The 10,082-nt window shown below is 44.5% G+C and overlaps 1 non-coding gene across 1 annotated transcript; it reads right to left on the bottom strand.

Annotated features, from left to right (window-relative positions):
• Positions 1–1,406: 1,406 nt before the first annotated feature.
• Positions 1,407–1,515, bottom strand: LOC144706233 (small nucleolar RNA R71). Its single transcript, XR_013582204.1, has one exon. It is a non-coding gene; the product is annotated as a small nucleolar RNA R71 (small nucleolar RNA).
• Positions 1,516–10,082: the final 8,567 nt, after the last annotated feature.

Here is a 10,082-nt window from a genome sequence, read left to right as displayed (position 1 = left end):
AATCTTCCTTCCGCTCTTCTAAAATCCCCATCGTTTTTCACAATCGAGGGAGAAATAGCCTGCCAGCAGCGCACCCCGCAAGCAGTCAAGGCTGCCAGCAACGAGCGCTGCTAGTAGCGCACGCCACAGGCAGCCAAGGCCGTCGGCGCGCGCACGGGCTTGCTCCCCTGCGCGCAAGCAACAGCCTGCACGCAGCAGGAGCCGCACAGGCAGCCGCGCGCGCACACGGCAGCACTGCCCGCAGCAGCCCGCACGCACGCAGCAGCCAGCGCGCAAGAGCCGCGCGCGAGCACGCTGCGAGCCGGCCCACCCGCGCACAAGAGCTGCACGCAGGCACACCGCCCGCAGCAGCTGCCCACGCACAGCAGCCGCCTGCACGCCAACGCCGCCTGCAGCAGCATGCAGGCCCGCCTGCGCGCAGGTTGCGCTATTGCGCAGGTGCACGCGCGAGCACAAACACCCGTTGGGTGTTTCTGAAATTGCTTCAAAGAGTTTGGGTAAAATCTTCAGTAAAGAAAATTCTCACTGAAGATTTTAGTGAACCAAGACTTTTAAAGAAATCTCTGTAGTTTTTTTTACTGAAGAATTTTTAACAGAGTTTGATATTTGGAAATAGAGAACTGAAAAGAATTACTATTTTTTATCGGCTCTCTTAGGATCGACTCTTACTTGCCCTAAGGCTGTGAGGTTATAAATTGTGTTGTATAAGCTCAATCCTCACACGAATAAACTGATAAATAACCAGTAAAAACACCCAACAACTGAGCTTATCAACTGGCGCCGTTGCCGGGGAGCACGGTATTACAGTAGTAATTTTTTTCTGTCTTTTCAGTCATTGTTTATTCATTCTCCTAAAGCTGCAGGACTTGAAAATCCTTAGCTTAATCTCTTTCTAACTTTTTGCTGAAGTTCTATGTTTGTGACAAGGTCAAAGGCTGGTGAGAGATCTGCAGAGAACGTTGCGCGAGACACCACTCCAGAATCTACAGTCATAGTGCCAGAAAATCAACAGGAAACTATGGCAGAAGAAGCACGCCAACAGCATGAGAGGAGAAGAACCAGGCTGGACAGATCGACACCCACCGGAAGCCTGCGGCAAACGGATGTAAATCTGAATATCGGTGAGGGGATCTTATTCAGGTATGACAATGCATTAATCCACTCCTTACCTGAATTTAATGGCTTACCTGCACAAAACCCTTTAGAATTCCTAGATGACTTCCATATTAGATGTTCTTCCCAAAATGTTCGAGGGTTATTGACTGAAATGCTAAAAATGAAATATTTTCCTTTAACGCTAAAAGATAAAGCATTCTCCTGGTATCGCAACTTAGGAATTACTTTTAATTCTTGGGAAGAGATGCAGGGAAAATTCCTGCAGAAATTTTACCCTTTCTCCAAAACACATTTTTATAGAAGAGAAATCCATAATTTTCATCCCCATGAAGGTGAAGCTTTTAGTTAAGCATGGGAGAGATTCAATGACCTGCTAAGGAAATGCCCTCATCATGGAATTGAACACTGTCAATTAGCCCAAATTTTGTATGAATCTCTCTCAGATTTCATGAAGAATAAGGTGAATCTAGCCACCGGCGGGACATTTTACACTGCATATGAGGACGAAGTTTTTGACATTTTGGAGAGAGTTGCAGAAACTGATTTGCAGGAAATTGGAGCAAATCAGAATGGGAGAAATCTGCAGCCCAAGAGGGCAGGAGTGCTGCAAGTCAACGCCAAAGAAGTGGAGCTGAGAGCAGGCCTTAAGGAGACCAATCAGAAATTGGAGGAGCTTACCTCCACCTTGAGGAACATTTTTCTGAACAATTCTCCTATTACTAAAGCAAAAATCTGCTCTCTGTTTCAGCAGAGATCATGAAGATGGTGCTTGCCAAACTATGGAGGAGGAAGTGAGGGCTTTCAACCAACCACAACAACCATGGGCGGGGCAAAAGAAGTCAAATTTCCAAAATGGAGAGAGCTTCCACCAAGGGAACAAGCCTGCAATTCAGCCCCAATTTCAGCAAAGACAGCAGTTTCAGTCTAGACCCCAGCAGCAGTACCAGGTTCCATCTCAAACCCAACCTGATTTTTCTGCACTAACCCCCGTCATTTCAGACATGATAGAGAGGCAAAATCAAAAGTTGCGGGCGGAGATGGAGATGCGGATGCAAGTGATGATGGCATTCCAGACAAAGCAGATGCTGGAGTCACAAGAGCAGATGAGGAAGCTGCTGGAGAGCTTCAGGCCTGGACCTTCTGACCCTCAAGGTACACCAACAGAACCTCACTGTACATCTAGTAGATTTCCCTGCTAAACCTATGATAAATCCATGCAACCTACACCATGTACAGCATTCTATCCATGATGAGATGAAGGAGGAAGATCCTGAAGTTCTAGCAATCTCAAAATTGAGAAGTGGAAAAGAACTTCAGGATCCTTATCAGAATTCTACAGAGAATTCAAAGAAGGGAAATGAGCAAAGGAGGGAAGAAGAAGAGGAGCTCTCCTATACTAAGGAGCCTCTACCTTCTACGAGTGGGCAAGACGTACCTTACCCCTCTGCTCTTAATAGAAAAAAACCTGTACATGATTATGAAAATAGGTTGTTAGATAATTTTAAAAAGGCCACCATGACTGTTACGGTGGAAGACATGCTTAGGTGTGCACCCTCCCTTAAGAAATACCTTAAGGATTCTTGCACTACTAGAAAACCTAGGGAAGTAGTAAAACTTTCAGAAAATGCTTCTAGCATTTTGAATGCCATCCCTATCAAAATGAAGGATCCAGGTGCCCCTTTCATCACATGTGAAATAGGAGGAAAAACTTTTTCGAAAGTTTTATTAGATACCGGAGCGAGCATTAGCATCATCCCAACAGCTTTATACGAGGAGTATGGATTTGGGGAATTAGAGAAAATACACATGGACTTACTCTTAGCGGATGGAACTGTTAGGCAACCTGAAGGACAGTTAACTGATGCTATGATCACTGTAGAAAACTGTGAAATCCCTGTGGATTTCATAGTGATTGACGTAAAAATTTCAGGAAACATTAGTTTCGCTCCCATTATTTTAGGAAGACCGTTCTTAGTAACGGCAAGGACGATTATGGATTGGGAAAAGGGGACGGTAGAATTCAAGATTGGAAAAGAAAGATTTCAAATTGATATATAAAAAATGATGAAGTGCCCCATAGGGAGCAATGGAGAACTACACATGTGCACAGAGGACGAGGGAGAAGTGGAGGTGGTAAAGGAGTATTTATCGCGTATAGAAAGTAGAGAGTTAGATGATGAGATCATAGACTCTCCTTTAGTGGAGGTAGGCCTAGAGTTAAAACCTCTACCTTCATCCCTCAAATATGCATACTTGGATGAAAAGAAAACCTTACCTGTGATCATCTCTTCATCACTTACCCGACGACAAGAAGACGAATTGCTCAATGTACTTAGAGAGCATAAGAAAGCCATAGGTTGGACTTTTGACGATATTAAGGGGATCCCATCTTCTATTTGTGAACACAGGATTTTCTTGGAAGAGGATTCTAGACCGTGTAGAGAGCATCAAAGGAGACTCAACCCCTATATGAGAGAAGTCCTTGAGAAGGAAATTTTGAAGTGGTTAAACGCCGGAATCATATATGCTATCTCCGATAGTAGATGGGTGAGCTCTGTACACATGGTTCCCAAGAAATCTGGAGTGACTGTAGAAGTGAAATAGAGGGGAGAAGAAGTGCAGAAGAGGTTAACCACAGGATGGAGGGTGTGTATCGATTATAGGAAACTAAACAAAGCCACCAAGAAGGACCATTACCCATTACCCTTCATGGATCAAATACTAGAAAAACTGTCGGGGCAACAATATTTCTGTTTTCTTGATGGATATTCAGGGTACAACCAAGTGAACATTCATCCTGAAGATCAAGAAAAGACGACCTTCATGAGTCCTGTAGGGACATATGCCTTTATGCGTATGCCTTTCGGGTTATGTAATGCACTCGCCACATTCCAGAGATGCATGAATGCACTCTTCTCCGATCTAGTGGGAGAGTGCTTAGAAATCTTTATGGATGATTTTTCTGTATTTGGATCTACCTATGAAAACTGCCTCCTAAGCCTCACCAAAGTATTAAAGAGATGCATTGAATCCAACCTCGTACTAAGTTGGGAAAAATCTCATTTCATGGTGCAGGAGGGAGTGGTGCTGGGCCACATGGTAAGCAGCCCTGGATTGGAAGTGGACAAGGCCAATATCGAAATCATCCAGGACCTTCCACCTCCAACCAACCTAAAAACCCTTAGAGGTTTCCTTGGCTATGCGGGTTTCTATAGACGTTTTATTTTAGACTTTGCTAAAATTTCTAAACCTCTCACGAATCTTTTATTGTCTAAGAATAATGATTTTGAACTAACACTAGAAGCAAAAAATGCATTTTATATGTTGAAAGAAGCTTTGGTGAATGCGCCTATCTTGCAAGGGCCCGATTGGACCCTTCCTTTTTAACTAATGTGTGATGCTTCCGATTTTACTGTAGGAGCAGTGTTAGGTCAAAGAATTGACAAGAAACCCGTGGTCATATACTACGCCAGCAGGACTTTAGTTGATGCGCAACTGAATTACACAACCACAGAGAAGGAACTGCTGGCGATTATTTTTGCATTAGAAAAGTTTAGATCTTATCTACTAGGTAGTAAAATTACTGTTTTTTCTGATCATGTAGCTATCAGATATTTGTTAGCAAAGAAGGAGGCTAAACCTAGACGCATTAGATGGGTGCTCTTACTACAAGAGTTTGATTTAGAGATTAAGGATAAGAGAGGGTGTGAGAATGTAGTTGTAGACCACCTCTCCAAGATAGTAGGCACCCAACTTGAATTGAAAAATGATGTGTTTCCTGACGAGCATGTTCTAACGGCACAAGGAACGTCGGTTCCTTGGTTTGCACACATTGTCAAATTTCTTGTTTCAGGAAAAATTCCTACAGGTTGGACATTCCACGAGAGGAAGAAGCTGCTGAAGGATGATAAGTTCTATTTTTAGGAAGACCCGGAGCTGTTTCACCAAGGGCTAGACCAAATTTTGAGGCGGCGCGTACCCAAAGGCGAACAACGAAGCATCTTGGAATTCTGCCATGCAAAACCAGGAGGAGGGTACTATTGAGCTAAGGTAACTGCACATAAAATTGTCGAATCTGGTTTCTTTTGGTTCACTCTATTTCAAGATGGCCAGAAGTTTTATAACAACTACATAGCTTGCCAAGTCTCCATTAATGTCAACAAGAGAGATCGTATGCCCTTGCAACCCATTCTAGAAGTAGAGATCTTTGATTTGTGGGGAATAGATTTTATGGGCCCTTTTCCTAACTCTAATGGATATGAATATATCTTGATGGCAGTCGACTATGTGTCCAAATGGGTAGAGGCTACTCCCACAAAGACTAATGACAGTAAGGTAGTGACCAATTTTATTGAAAAATATATTTTCTATAGATATGGATGCCCATGAGCCATAATTAGCGACGGAGGTTCCCATTTTATAAATTATAACTTTAGAACTCTCCTCAAGAAGTTTGGTGTCCATCATCGAGTCACTACCCCGTATCACCCCCAAGCTAATGGTCAAGTTGAATTGTGCAATAGAGAGGTTTAGAAGATCCTAAGGAAGATAGTGCGTCCGGACAGGAAGGATTGGTCTAGGAAACTAGACGAGGCATTATGGGCTTACCGGACAGCCTACAAGACACCTCTAGGAATGTCTCCCTTTCTACTTATCTTTGGGAAAGCCTGTCACCTACCTTTAGAGTTAGAACACAAAGCCCTTTTGATGGCGCGTCACCACCGGTCGTCATCGAGCCAGCAGCAGAGGAGCAGCAGGACGTCCCCGACTCAGCACCCGAGGAGCCGGCACTACCCAGCTCGCCACCGAGACGAGTCCAGCCACCACGACGAGCCGTCGCAGCAACACGGGATCCCGCATTCTGTTACTCGGCATGACGCGGACGCCGACCACCGGAGCACACCGTTACAGTCAATTACTTTATCTTATAGTTTTTCCCTTTATTCGTATTGTCGTGTAGCGGGGGAAGGGCCTGACAAGCCCGTTTCCTATTTTTCTTGCTTATTTTCCTTCCTTTTCTTTTGTGTTATTGGACTTAAGGAAGGGCCCATCTTCACCCATATATAAGGGGAAGAGGTGGGCGCTTCCCTCACCTTTGACCTAAATTAGAAGTTGCACATTTGGAAGGGAAGGGGTCAGGCCGTGGAGAAGAAGAGAAGAAAGAAGAAGAGGAAGAAAGAAGGAGGAGGAGGAGAGAGGGAAGGAAGAAGGAGAGGAGAACAGGAGGAGGCGAGTTGCACCAGCACCGCCTCCGCCGCTGAGCCGCCGGCCCGCCGCCGCTCCTGCATCCGCGAGCAGCCGCCAGGCCGCTGGCTAGCCGCCGCGCCGCGCAGCGCCGCCACGCCGAACCGGAACCCGCGCGAACCGCCGCGCGAACCACCGCTCCTACCAGTGCTCCTGCAGCCGCGCGCAGCCGCTCCGCCGCCTCCGCGCCAAGGAAGTCACCGCTGCCGCCGCGAACTGCGCCGCACAGCGCCGCCGCGCGACCTGATCTCGCGAGCCGCCGCTTGCTGCCGCCCGGCAGCTGTACCGCTGCCGCGAGCCGCCGCTTCCAGCCGCTGCGACCGCCGCCGCACTGCGTGCCGCAGCGCGCCGCGCGCGCTGTCGCGCCGGCACACCCGTTCACCGCCGACGCCCGCGCTGCGCCGCTGCGCTTCCGCGACCTGCCCGAGCTAGGCTGCACCGAGCACACCTGCACCGCCCGCCGTTGAGCCGGCCGTCGAGCCGCCGCGAGCCTGCACTGACCTCGCCTGCGCCGAGCAAGCCCGCACCGGACTCCGCTGATCCGGTCGTGGTCCTGCACCGATCAAGTTGCACCGACCGCCGTGATCTTGCACGACTGGTGCGCTGCCGAGCCGGATCATCTCGAGCCACCGAGTCAGGCCACCTTGGGCGAACGGCACTAAAGCTCCCGTCGCCAGCGCGACGAAGGTAGCTTCTCCACTTGATCCTCGGTTCCTTTATCTCTTACAGTACTCTTTCGCATTGCCTCCACCGCGCTCGGGTTAGATAGGTGAGTGAGACAGATTGAGAGAACGACGAGACAAAGACGAGCGTCTTATCTGTCCGGTACGAGTCGGGACGCCCCGACGCGTGTGAGCATTCCAGTGGAGTCATCCCATTTGACAGCGTGCGCGCCCTCGACCCACCTCGGACGACTTGGAGGGCTGGTTCGACTCAGCTTGGCGACCCCGTCCCCGCTCCGGGTTGGCACCTCGTCACTAGTCAGCGCATTGCACGTACCATATTAGGGTCCTCATTCTCGTTATCGTCACATATCCATATCTGATCTCGCATATCCATCGGTTGACGTCGCGGACGTGAACCGATTAGTTAGTGTTACGACACCGAGTTCCTACCCTCGGTGACGGTCGGACGCCATTGAGACGACGTCCGGCATCACCTTTGGGCTATTAGAAAACTCAATTTGGCCTTGGATCAAGCCGACAAGCAAAGGCTTCTTCAATTGAATGAGTTGGAAGACCTCCGAAATGAGGCTTATGAGAATTCGAAGATTTATAAAGCCAAAATGAAAATGTTTCATGATAAAAGCTTGAGGAGAAGAACCTTTGTGGAGAACCAGAAAGTTTGGCTTTACAACTCTAGGTTGAAATTATTCCCTGGAAAATTAAAAACTAGGTGGGATGGCCCCTTCATTGTCCAAAACGTTTTTGAGAATGGAGCTGTCACGATTTTAGATCCTCAGTCTCAGAAACAATTTACTGTTAATGGACAAAGACTCAAACCCTATTTACAGGAGGAGGATTTGCAAGGACCTATGAATATCCCTCTAGAGTAATCTCCTAATGATAGTAGCATGATCTGAATTTATCTATCTTGTTTTGTGTGTTTGTTTTCTTATTTTATCTCTCTTGTTTTTTGTTCTGCTTTTGTTTTCTTCATTTTTGTTTGCATCATCATGTGCAGCCTCACTTCTCCACGCTCGCCTACACCATGAAGATGGACAGATTATGATCAAGACTAAAGCTGTTGGAGATTTGCAGAAACTAATTGAGAATTTTCAATTGCATTAAAAAGTGATATAAATATATGCGCCACTACTATAGCCAATTCTTCAGAAAGAAGGCTGAAAGTTTTAATCGAACAAAGATACCTAATCAAGATATGTGTTATTTTTGAGAAATTTTATGCAGTATACTATTATAATGTACTTGTCAACAGACTATAGGCAAATTTGAAGAAATATAGTACAGGATCAACACTTCATAACTTTGGAATGAAATTTGGATCCAAGAATTAGGAAGCTACAGAGAACTCTCAGATTTAAGAAGATGAATACCCAGCAGAATTTCACATCCATTCTTATAAGGAGTTTTAGAAATATTTTAGATCAATTTCAACTGAATAAAAATTTAAGGTTTAGTTTGAAGATTGAACACATTTGCCATAAGTTTTGGCTGAGGAATAATAAAAGTTGTAGATAAATTTGATCCAGGATTTTTATTGTCTGACTCTTAAAATATGACAGCTTATTCTCACATTTAGTCATGTGAAGTGGGTCTAAAAACTCTATGATGATATGTGACGTCATAAGCTATGGAAGACTCAATGTTGTCTACCAAAAATAGTTTAGGTTTCTATAGAGAAAGAATAAACCTGCTTTTAATTTGTTAGGAATTACATTTACATAATTAAAAAGCAAACAAGTCTGTAGTAAGGAATTCTTATTTTCAACGCAAAAATAATCTTCCAAGCTAAATGCAGTGGTTCCTTCAGATGACGTCTAAGAATCAAATTTAAAACTCTAATAGAATATTGAAACTATAATTTGACGTCTGGTTGTTGTGTCAAAACATTTGCCGCTTAGAAATGTCACATTTAATTAAACAGATACATATAAGTTTTTAAATGACTGATCCAGTTAGGTGCCAAAATTCTCTGCAATTTCCCATTTATAAATTTTCAATAAATTTGTTGTAACGTTTCAAAACAAAGCTTCAAATTCTTGTAATGCTAATGATCCATCAAAATTCTTGTAATTCTAATGATTCAAATGTATAATAACTCCATCTATATATGCCTGAATAGAGTTGAGAAAAACTTAAAACCTAAAAAATATAACATTGATATTTACATTGGATAGATCTTAATTCCAGGAAAAAAACCTAAAATTCGGAAAAGATTGATATTTTTTGGGGTATGATCTCAGAGTGGAAAGATTTATTTGAATAGTTGAATGACTAACAAAAGATAAGAAAAAATATTCTTAAATCAGGAATCGATGAGAAACCGCTAATACCCCAAAGAGATCTGATCAACGAGCAAATCCTCAATGTGAGAAAGAGCAGTACCAAGAAACACACACACATCTAGTAAATTGTTTGATTGGGAAACAAAGTTGGACCTCTACCTGAACAATACTAGATTTGTTTAATAAGTGCAATTGGTGAGAATATACATTTTGGAAGTTAAGTGGGCCTTATCCCAGAGTTACCCATTCACCTGATTGTGAAAAAATAACTCTTGCTTTATAAATTCCTATTTCAAATACTTCAAATGGTGATCCAAAGATTGCACAAAACCATGGGACTACTTAGATAAATTCATTCTAGATTTTGATACTTTCTTCATAACTTTTCCATCACAAGGCATTAAGACATTTTCTCACTTTTCAAAAAGAATATTACACACTGATGGCACACGCCACCGAGGATCGTCATCGACGTCATCCGCACCCCGCGCCCGCGACATTGAAGACCGGGTGATCTTGCTCCGATTATCTTTCCCGCTTTTTGTCTATCTTTTTCTCGTGTTTTGCTTTTATCCCGCTCTCATTCCCCCGTTTCGTCGTGTTCCATCACACTCGCGAGGTTCGTCTTTCGTTGTTTTACCCTCGAGGGGGACTGGTCGCTCTCTACCTCCCCCCCTCTTCCCCTTGTTTCGTCCCCCCTTTTCTTCCTCCTTATTTTCCCCTTAATTGTCCTTTCTTATGTGTTTTTTCTCTT

The sequence above is a fragment of the Wolffia australiana genome, chromosome 7 (genome assembly GCF_029677425.1).
Source record: "Wolffia australiana isolate 7733 chromosome 7, ASM2967742v1".
Taxonomy (NCBI): domain Eukaryota; kingdom Viridiplantae; phylum Streptophyta; class Magnoliopsida; order Alismatales; family Araceae; genus Wolffia; species Wolffia australiana.
The sequence above is the reverse complement of the archived record's forward strand: the minus strand, read 5'-3'. Positions and strand labels throughout refer to the sequence as shown.